Source organism: Papaver somniferum, chromosome 9 (assembly GCF_003573695.1).
Source record: "Papaver somniferum cultivar HN1 chromosome 9, ASM357369v1, whole genome shotgun sequence".
NCBI lineage: Eukaryota > Viridiplantae > Streptophyta > Magnoliopsida > Ranunculales > Papaveraceae > Papaver > Papaver somniferum.
Window position 1 is genome coordinate 52,033,292 of NC_039366.1, and position 9,051 is coordinate 52,042,342.

The 9,051-nt window shown below is 37.9% G+C and overlaps 1 pseudogene; it reads left to right on the forward strand.

The window, feature by feature from the left end:
• Positions 1-501: 501 nt before the first annotated feature.
• On the forward strand, positions 502-8,764 carry LOC113309899 (annotated as a pseudogene).
• Positions 8,765-9,051: the final 287 nt, after the last annotated feature.

A 9,051-nucleotide genomic window follows, 5' to 3' on the forward strand; every position in this document is an offset into this window, starting at 1 on the left:
GTTCCCGCTCCGGATACGGCTAACCATTAGTCGTTCTAAAAATGGTGGAAACGTATAATGATTGTCCGTTGTATTCCTAAAAACCTTGTAACTTAGTGGGACCAAGAGAGATTTTAGGGTAAAAATCTAACAACTTATATGGGCTATCTCGCGTTTCCTCCCCTCCCAAGATCGCTAATTAGCATTTCCTCCCTAAAAAAATTAAAATTAGCGTTTCCTCCCATCGTTAGGAATTTCATCCATTGCTCGGTTAGCTGAGTCAGCACCTGAGTACGCGTGGCTGAACCTGTACACCTGTTTTGTGCCCTTCCTAAAATACCCTCGCCTAAAAACAAAATAGATACACGGTGCACTAGATCGAACGGCTCTACATATGTCCGAAATTGAACGGTTATTAACAACTTACTTTTTGGTACGTCGATTATATTAGAACACGCGTCCTCTTCTTCTCTATATTTCAGTCTTCTTCATCAAAGCTGTGCACCGCCATTAGAGACGAAACTGTAACCTTATCCCTTGCATCGAAGGAAAAACTCGGTCAAATTTACAGCAAAATATATTGATTCTTGCTAGGAAAACTGTTCCGAAAGAGGGGTTTTTGCAAACAAATTAAAATACCCAAACAAAAGTCCATTTTTTGCAATTTCAAAAAACCCAATTTAACCACCGTGTTTATGAGCCAATTCTAACAAAATCAACATGATTGATTTAGTAGCTTCCAGTTGAGAGACCATTACTGATAGAGAAATTATAAAGTCAGAAAAAGGAGAATCAATTTGGCGAAATTGTGAAACAAAATCGATTGAAGAAAAGGGGATTTGCTGTTGTTTATTTTGGTACTGAAATAAGAAATTGATAAGTGGTTTATGAGTCTTTGAAGGTAACAAACCTGGGTTTGAGCTCAATTTATACTTGACAGAGTAATGTTTGAGTTCGGGAAGTAATTTGGGTTGATGTCTCAAACCCCAAAAATCAGCGAAAATGAATTTGTCGCTGCCATGGTTCTGTTGATGGTGTGTGAATGATACGAATTCTGGTGGCTTGAAGAAATAGAAGCTTAAGATAAACATGAAGTTTGGGTTGTGTTCGATTTCAAGAAAACAGATCTGTTACTTTTCTATCCGTACAGTTATAAGATATAAGTTGCTGGTGTTGTTAACAAGGGTTGTTATTGTTCATTCTGAGGCTGTGTACAAGCTCTTTTGGCAGCATTTAGGAATTGATTTACAAGGCAAACAGGAGCTGTAGAGAAGAAATGATGGAGTTGTTGATTATGAATGTTTGAACGGTTTCTGAATATGGATTTGTTTAGTTCGTATTGTGCAGGGATTTGGAATTTTGGAGAGTGTAGAATATGATTCACTGATGCATAGAAGACGGCCAGGTTATGCACTTCAAATGTTCGATAAATCGTCGGAATAAACATTTTCGTCCTCTTCACTTAGAAAAAGGAGATGAATACGATACGGAAATAATAGGAGGATATTTTAGGTATTTTGTGTAACACGTGTTTGGTTTTGCCACGTAAACTTTTATGCTGACTCAGCTAACAAAATAATGGATGGAAAAAGTAGCGAAATAATTTTAAGGAAACGCAAGGTAGCCCAACTTATATAAACAGGTTAATCATTATCCGTTTTTGATGAAATTTAGTGGGACCAACAGAGATTTAAGTGGGGTTTCTTTAATTGGTGGATCCAACAAATTAAAAATCGGGGACCATTATCCGTTCTTTTCTTAAAATGGGGAACAACCGTAAGAGCTAGGCTCTTCTCAGACTGTTGTGTAAAAGCGTTTGGGAAGACCTTTGGCATCTCGATAAGACCCGGTCTAAGCGGCTCAACCTAAGAAATCAACTAAAACAAGACACTATTTTTTTTTCTGTTTGCGGTGTCCTAGATTTACTATTTCCCGGAATAATATTTCGGAAACCACAATACCTTTCTGAGAAGGTGCGGTGAAAAATCGTAAATTTTTGCCGCTGCATGCTCTGAGCGAAACTGCGGGTGGAACGGTTGCAGCGTTTTCCTCTTTCTTGGAAGTCGAGGTTTGAATCTTCCTGCTTGCGCAAGGAATGAGCGAATGTGTGAATGTACTTCTGGAAGAAAAAAAATGATTTAAAAATTTGGAAAACTATTTGTTTGCTGATGTTCAATTTAATTGATTCTTGATCAAGTACATACTCTCTTCATTAAATTGAAATCTCGTATGAAATCTGATATTAGAATCAAGTACATTCTCACCATGTTATTTCTCTCCCACCATTTTCGGATTCTCCACCTACTTCTTTCTTGGAAGTCGAACTACCTCTTCGTCTACGAAACCCTAGATTTCCTTAGTCAAATCTTTCGCATTTCCACACTATTAGTCTACTCTAGTATAGCTACTACTAGCACTACTGTTGAAAATTTCATTGCAGGTTCATGGTTTAATTGGATTATATATTTCAGTCAGAATCGTAGTTTGTTTTGTTCTTAAGCTAACTTAGGCCGGTATGGGCAGCGGTAAAGTTAATGCTGATAGAATTACATCTATTTTAGTCTTGATATTCATCATTCTATGGAGATTTTCGTGGCAAGTACAATGTCAACTACTTGATGGATTGAATCAAACAAGTAATACTGAGTTACATCTATTACTTGATGAGTACAATAAAACAAGTAGTCCTGAGCTACTTCCATTAGTTACAAAGCTCATTTACAAACATTTATCTAACCTCACAGATATCTATCAAGACGAAATTAGTCGTAAATTGGCATTCTGTATCAAGGATCAGTGGGTTATTTCCTTTCAACTTAATTTTCCTCAGCTACTTACTTCAATTGATTACACTATTGTTTTAATTTAGATTAGAGTGTTTATATTGTATTTCAGGCAAAAAGATTGGGATGGGGCATTTGATTTTACGTCGGATTTGGATTTCTTATCTTCTTGTATTGAGAGAACAAAAGGTAAAAGTGAATCTTTGTGTTTTTTGCTTGATGCCTTACATTTTTATTGTCACTGGAGCAATCTTTCCGTAATCAGTACAAGCCATACAAAGCAGACCCAAGTCATGATTCATATACTTCATGGTATATCTATGCTATGGAAATACTGAGTGATCACATCATTTTAGCTATGCACTTTATGAAGTAGTAAACTTGATCATGGTTAAGTAATTAGCCATATCATTGGATGGTCGGGTATTATCCAAATAGTTTGCGAGTATAACTGTTAACAAATGGAAAACTTGAGCTGTTGAGCCACTGCTTTATAATCGACTGAATGTGCTTCTTGTATTTGTGGGTAATTTCAACACTTTGTTTCGTTGTAGTTTTTGTGTGTTTTCTTTATCGCATCTGATTACAGATGACAATTGGATCAACAGGAGATATCGCTCTACGCCTCTGTACAGCAGCAGAAATAAAGTTTTACTTCAGTAGATTTGTTGCAACGAGCTACTTAAGTCCTAACAAGAATTGCAATATGACCACATGGAATCCTGGCTGTGAACCTGGATGGGCTTGTAGAGTTGGCCTTGATGATCCGATTGATCTAAGGAATTCAAAAGACATGCCTACTAGAACTAGCAGTTGTCATTCTTGTTGTGCGGGCTTCTTCTGCCCACATGGTCTTACTTGTATGATACGTAAGTGTTTCATGTGTGAATCTTTCTTTTCAAAGAGTAATTGAACTTAAGAATTTGACTTGAATGGTTATAAAAGTAAATAACATCAAACTCAATGCTGCGGAAGACAAAACTTTCTCACCTGAGTTTGTGCATTTGATTATAGTATAAGTACATGTTTTGTAGCATCAGGAGTTTTTTTTTTTTTTTTTTTGTAGATTTTATTCAAGGTAGAGACAGATCTACCAACTAAATTTTCGCTATTTGTTTCATTTTCATTGAAGCGTGCCCATTAGGTTCTTACTGTCCACTTGCGGAACTAAACAAAGCAACTAGCATGTGTGATCCGTAAGTTGATACTGTATCTTATAATATTTTGTGTGTCGCATGGTCTCTTGCTATATTGCTTTAGTTATTGGCTTCAAACTTTTGCAGATACCGATACCATCTACCTCCTGGATACGGAAATCATACTTGTGGAGGAGCCGATTCATGGGCTGATATTAGGAGTAGTTGGGAGGTGTTCTGTCCAGCGGGATCATACTGTCCCTCTACCACCAAAAAAATACCTTGCAGTGATGGGTATTATAACTTTTATACCATAACGCTGGCACTCATACTACTCTGCAAAATTTTATTTTTTATTGAAGTATAACTAAGACCTAGAAGGTCACTTTGTTAATTGCTTCATGATACCGACTCGAATAATTTGTTTTCTTGCAACTTGCTTACCTTCTATGTTTGATTCTTTCTTTTTTCTGTGTTGTTCAGACATTATTGCCGTACGGGGTCTATATCTGAAAAAAGTAAGTCTTGTGAAGTTAGTTTTGGGAAAATTGTTCGTAGCATTTTAATTTGGTTCACTAAAAGGATTTTTACTTCATATAGCGGTGTTATTGCCAGCTTTTTCTTATTTTGCTATTTTTTTCCGCTTATACTCCTTAAAATCAAACATGGTTACCCAATTACATCAATTAGGAATCATTCGGAAATGCTTGTCCTGCAATTTTATATTTTCTTTAGTTTATGAAAGTTCAGACTAGAACTAAAGAATTTTGCTGCCAGGCTTGACGTTTTAATGGCCTCCTTCCAGAGTGCTTCAAGTTGACTTCTTGCGATCTGAATACAGCGACACAAAATCTTCATTTGCATGGTGGTTTTCTTATTGTAAGTGCTGATAACAAACTGAATTATATTCTCTTTTCTCAATGCCATGAAGTCTACACATTTGGTTCTACTCTATCTTTATTCTGTTGTTGTAACTGGTAGATGTTGATACCTTGAATTGACTATGCAGGCTGCATTGACTACTTTGTTGATCATTATCTATAACTGCTCTGGTCATGTTCTTGTCATTCGTGAAAGAAGAAATGCTAAATCCAGGGAAGCTGCAGCAAGGAGTGTCCGAAGAACTGCGCAGGCACATGAAAGGGGCAAGGCCACAGGAGACGTTGTTAAGAAGCATGCACCTGGACTGCAAAAATCCCTGTCACGTACATTTTCTTGTCAAAAGGCTGCAATACAACCAGAGGAAATAATAGTTCTGGGCCAGACTAGATCTGAGCCGGATAAGGGCATAGGTTTTTCACATGTGTCGCAGCAGAAATCATATATCGCAGACAAAACTAAGAAAAAAGGATCAGGAAGTCCCACACAGAATAAGCAAGAACTCGGTGATGACTTTAGTCTGGAGAGTGGTAAAAATCATGCGCCCGAGGGGAGACATATGCATACTAATAGCCAAATTTTCAAGTATGTATATGGCAAAATTGAGAGAGAGAAAGCTCTGCAACTAGAAAATAAGAACTTGACATTTTCCGGCATTATTAAGATGGCTACTGGGATAGAGATCGCAACCAGACCAATGATTGAGGTTTCTTTCGAAGACCTAACCCTTACATTGAAAGGGAAAAACAAACATCTTTTGAGGAGTGTCACTGGAAAAATCATGCCGGGCCGCATATCTGCTGTCATGGGTCCATCTGGAGCTGGAAAAACAACATTTCTTAATGCTCTGGCAGGAAAAGCTACGGGCTGCAAAAGGACAGGAATTATTCTTATTAATGGAATGAATGATTCTATCCACTCGTATAAGAAACTTGTCGGTTTTGTGCCACAAGATGATATTGTGCATGGGAATTTGACAGTAGAGGAAAATTTCCTTTTCAGTGCCAAATGCAGGTATGCTTAACATAGTTAGTCTTGCATTTGGAAGCCATTTGCAGCGTCATTCTAATACTGTCTAGAGTGAGTTGTTAATTTCGGTTCTTTAAGGCACGCCTTAGACTTTACATGTAGCTACTAGCCCATGACCTTTTGGGAGACATGGGCCTGGACTTTGGGCCCTCCAGAGCAAAACCTCGCGCGTAATAAAGGTTACCAAAATGAGGACAATAGGTCGCGGCAGTCATCTTACTTCTTTGGCATCACTAGATTTCCTCACATTTTATTGGCTCAAAGAGGAATCTGAACTCTGAAGAGTCTGTTGTCCACTTCTACTTCATGTACCTTAGCTTTCATTTTTCTATGCTAATTGAGTTTCATTTCCTGATCATTGAAGGCTATTGTCTGGCATGCCAAAAGCAGATAAGGTTCTGATCATTGAAAGAGTTATCGACTCCTTGGGGCTACATTATGTAAGAGATTCCTTGGTTGGAACAGTAGAGAACCGGGGAATTTCCGGAGGTCAGAGAAAACGGGTAAATGTTGGATTGGAAATGGTTATGGAACCGTCACTTCTGATTTTGGATGAACCAACGTCTGGATTAGACAGTTCATCCTCCCAGTTACTTCTAAGAGCACTTCGCCGTGAGGCTCTTGAAGGGGTAAACATCTGCACAGTAGTTCACCAACCCAGGTAACAATAACACTTGACTTCGTTGAAAGATCACTGTGCTCATTTTGCTTTCGATGTTTGTTCATATCTCCTTATGCTTTATAGTGACCTGTAGTTGTGTATTTCAGCTATAGCCTGTTCAAGATGTTTGATGATCTCATACTTCTAGCCAGAGGTGGTCTTACTGTATATCATGGACCAGTAAAGGAAGTTGAAGATTATTTTGCAGGCCTTGGGGTCATAGTTCCTGATCGTGTTAATCCACCAGATCACTTCATCGACGTTATGGAGGGCACAGTGCCAAGCTAAAGCATAGACATCAAACAGCTTCCTCTCAGATGGAGGCTTCACTAGGGATACCCTATACCCCCAGATATGCAGCTGAATGCTGTAGATGTTGCAATTTCATCAAGACGTCCAGATTTGAGTAATGAGACAGATTGCGAAAGTGATGTAGATGAAGTTGAAGAGAGTTCGTTCTCTGGGGATTTATGGGAGGATGTTAAGTGTAATGTAGAGATCCAACGGGACAACATACACCACAATTTCTTGATGTTGAAAGATCTGTCTAACCGCCACACTCCAGGTGTATTCAAACAGTATAAATACTATCTTGGGAGGTAAGCACCCATTCATCAGAACTCTTTGCTTCACATAAAACTATTGACTGGCTAATCTGAGGTGCAAATGTGTGTTATTTTTGGTGGTGGGTGAGTCGGGAGAAATAATGAACTTTTTTTTCTTCATAGCACTCAGTTCTAATTTTTCTTTCTTGGCTATTCAGTTCTGCAATATTAACCCATGTGAACTCTATTATTTTTTTGCAGGGTTAGCAAACAACGGTTAAGAGAATCTAAAACACAAGCGGTGGATTTTTTAATCTTATTTCTTGCCGGAGCTTGCTTGGGATCACTAGCCAAAGTCAGTGATGACAATTTTGGGGCAGCAGGGTTCTCCTACACAATAATTGCTGTTTGTAAGTCACAGAACTCAAACCTATACAGACTTCTAAGTCTTAATATTCTTGCCTTACTATGTCACATTCATCATTTGAGAAGATTTCTTCCGTGTATACTGACTCATTTGTTTGAAAAACTTGACCATTGGCTTGCAGCTCTTCTATGCGAGATTGCTGCTTTGAGATCCTTCTCAACGGACAAGTTAATTTACTGGAGAGAGAGCAGTTCCGGCATGAGCAGTCTGGCTTATTTTTTATCAAGAGATACTGTTGATCACTTCAATACACTTGTGAAACCTGTGCTATATCTTTCCATGTTTTATTTCTTCAACAACCCTAGGTCTTCGTTCATGGATTATTACATTGTTATGGTCTGTCTTGTGTACTGTGTCACTGGTATAGCCTATGTATTTGCCATCTTTTTCGAACCTAGCTCAGCACAGCTGGTACGTACTCTCGCCGAACTTATACAAATATTCAATTCAGCAGCCTCCCTTTATTTGCTATTGACAATCTGTTTTATTTCTTTCAGTGGTCAGTTCTCCTTCCTGTTGTTTTGACTCTCGTCTCAACTCGGAAGACAACTGGATTAATGACGATCATAGCAAATTTATGCTATCCAAAGTGGGCTTTGCAAGCATTTGTGATCTCAAATGCCGAGAGGTGTGTTCATATGTTAAGTTTTTCCAAATGTCTTTCCTAATGTGAACCGAATGCTAACAGTTATGTTATATAACAGGTCTTCTGGAGTTTGGCTGATAACGCGTTGTGGTTCACTCGTGCAAACAGGCTATGATCTTCGTAACTGGAATTTTAGTTTGGGCGTTCTAATCCTATACGGTGCATGTAGTCGCATACTGGCATACTTCTTGATGGTGACCTTCCAAAAGAATTAAATCAAAATCGTTATTCTTCACACTGTATAATATTAGTTGAAGAAAGCAATCAAAAGAAGAGAATGGACAGAAAGAAAGCTCATGGCTACTATTGTAACGTACACGACATTGAAGAGCATTGGTAAAACAGCAACACGGGATTTCAACCTAAATCCTAATAAATACGAACTGCTAGCCAAACGAATGAAAGAGAGGGTCCTGTAATTAACACTCTGACCCTTACTAAAATGTAGCCTTTTTTCTCTTTTTTGAAGGTGCTAAAATGTAACCTAGGACTAAATATTTATGAACCTCAGGCGACGCATTCTTTCGGTAGTACTACATAACTTTTGGTGGGGTATTCACGTCTTTTTCATGCTGCTTAACCCCACATTTTTTTTGAAGGCTATTACTGGGGCGTCACATTCCATTAGAGAGGTGTCACTTAATAGGACAAAAACGGGTTACCCATAAGTAATATCAAAAACCCCTTATTTCAAATAATTTTGTAATGACTAAACAACTCTTATTTAGTTAATTTTAATTTAATTTAATTAGATAAAAATTAAATTAATGAATTTTGTTGTATACTTGGTGAATTCTGGGACAAAGTTTTTGTGAGAAGAAAAACTAGCCCTAAAATAAACTTTTACGGTTGGAAATATTCCAAACCTGGACGTAAAATCACTTATATGGTTGGAAATACTCCAAACTTGGACGTAAAATCACTTCTACGATTGGAATTAAAAGAAAACTGGACGTAAAATCGGAT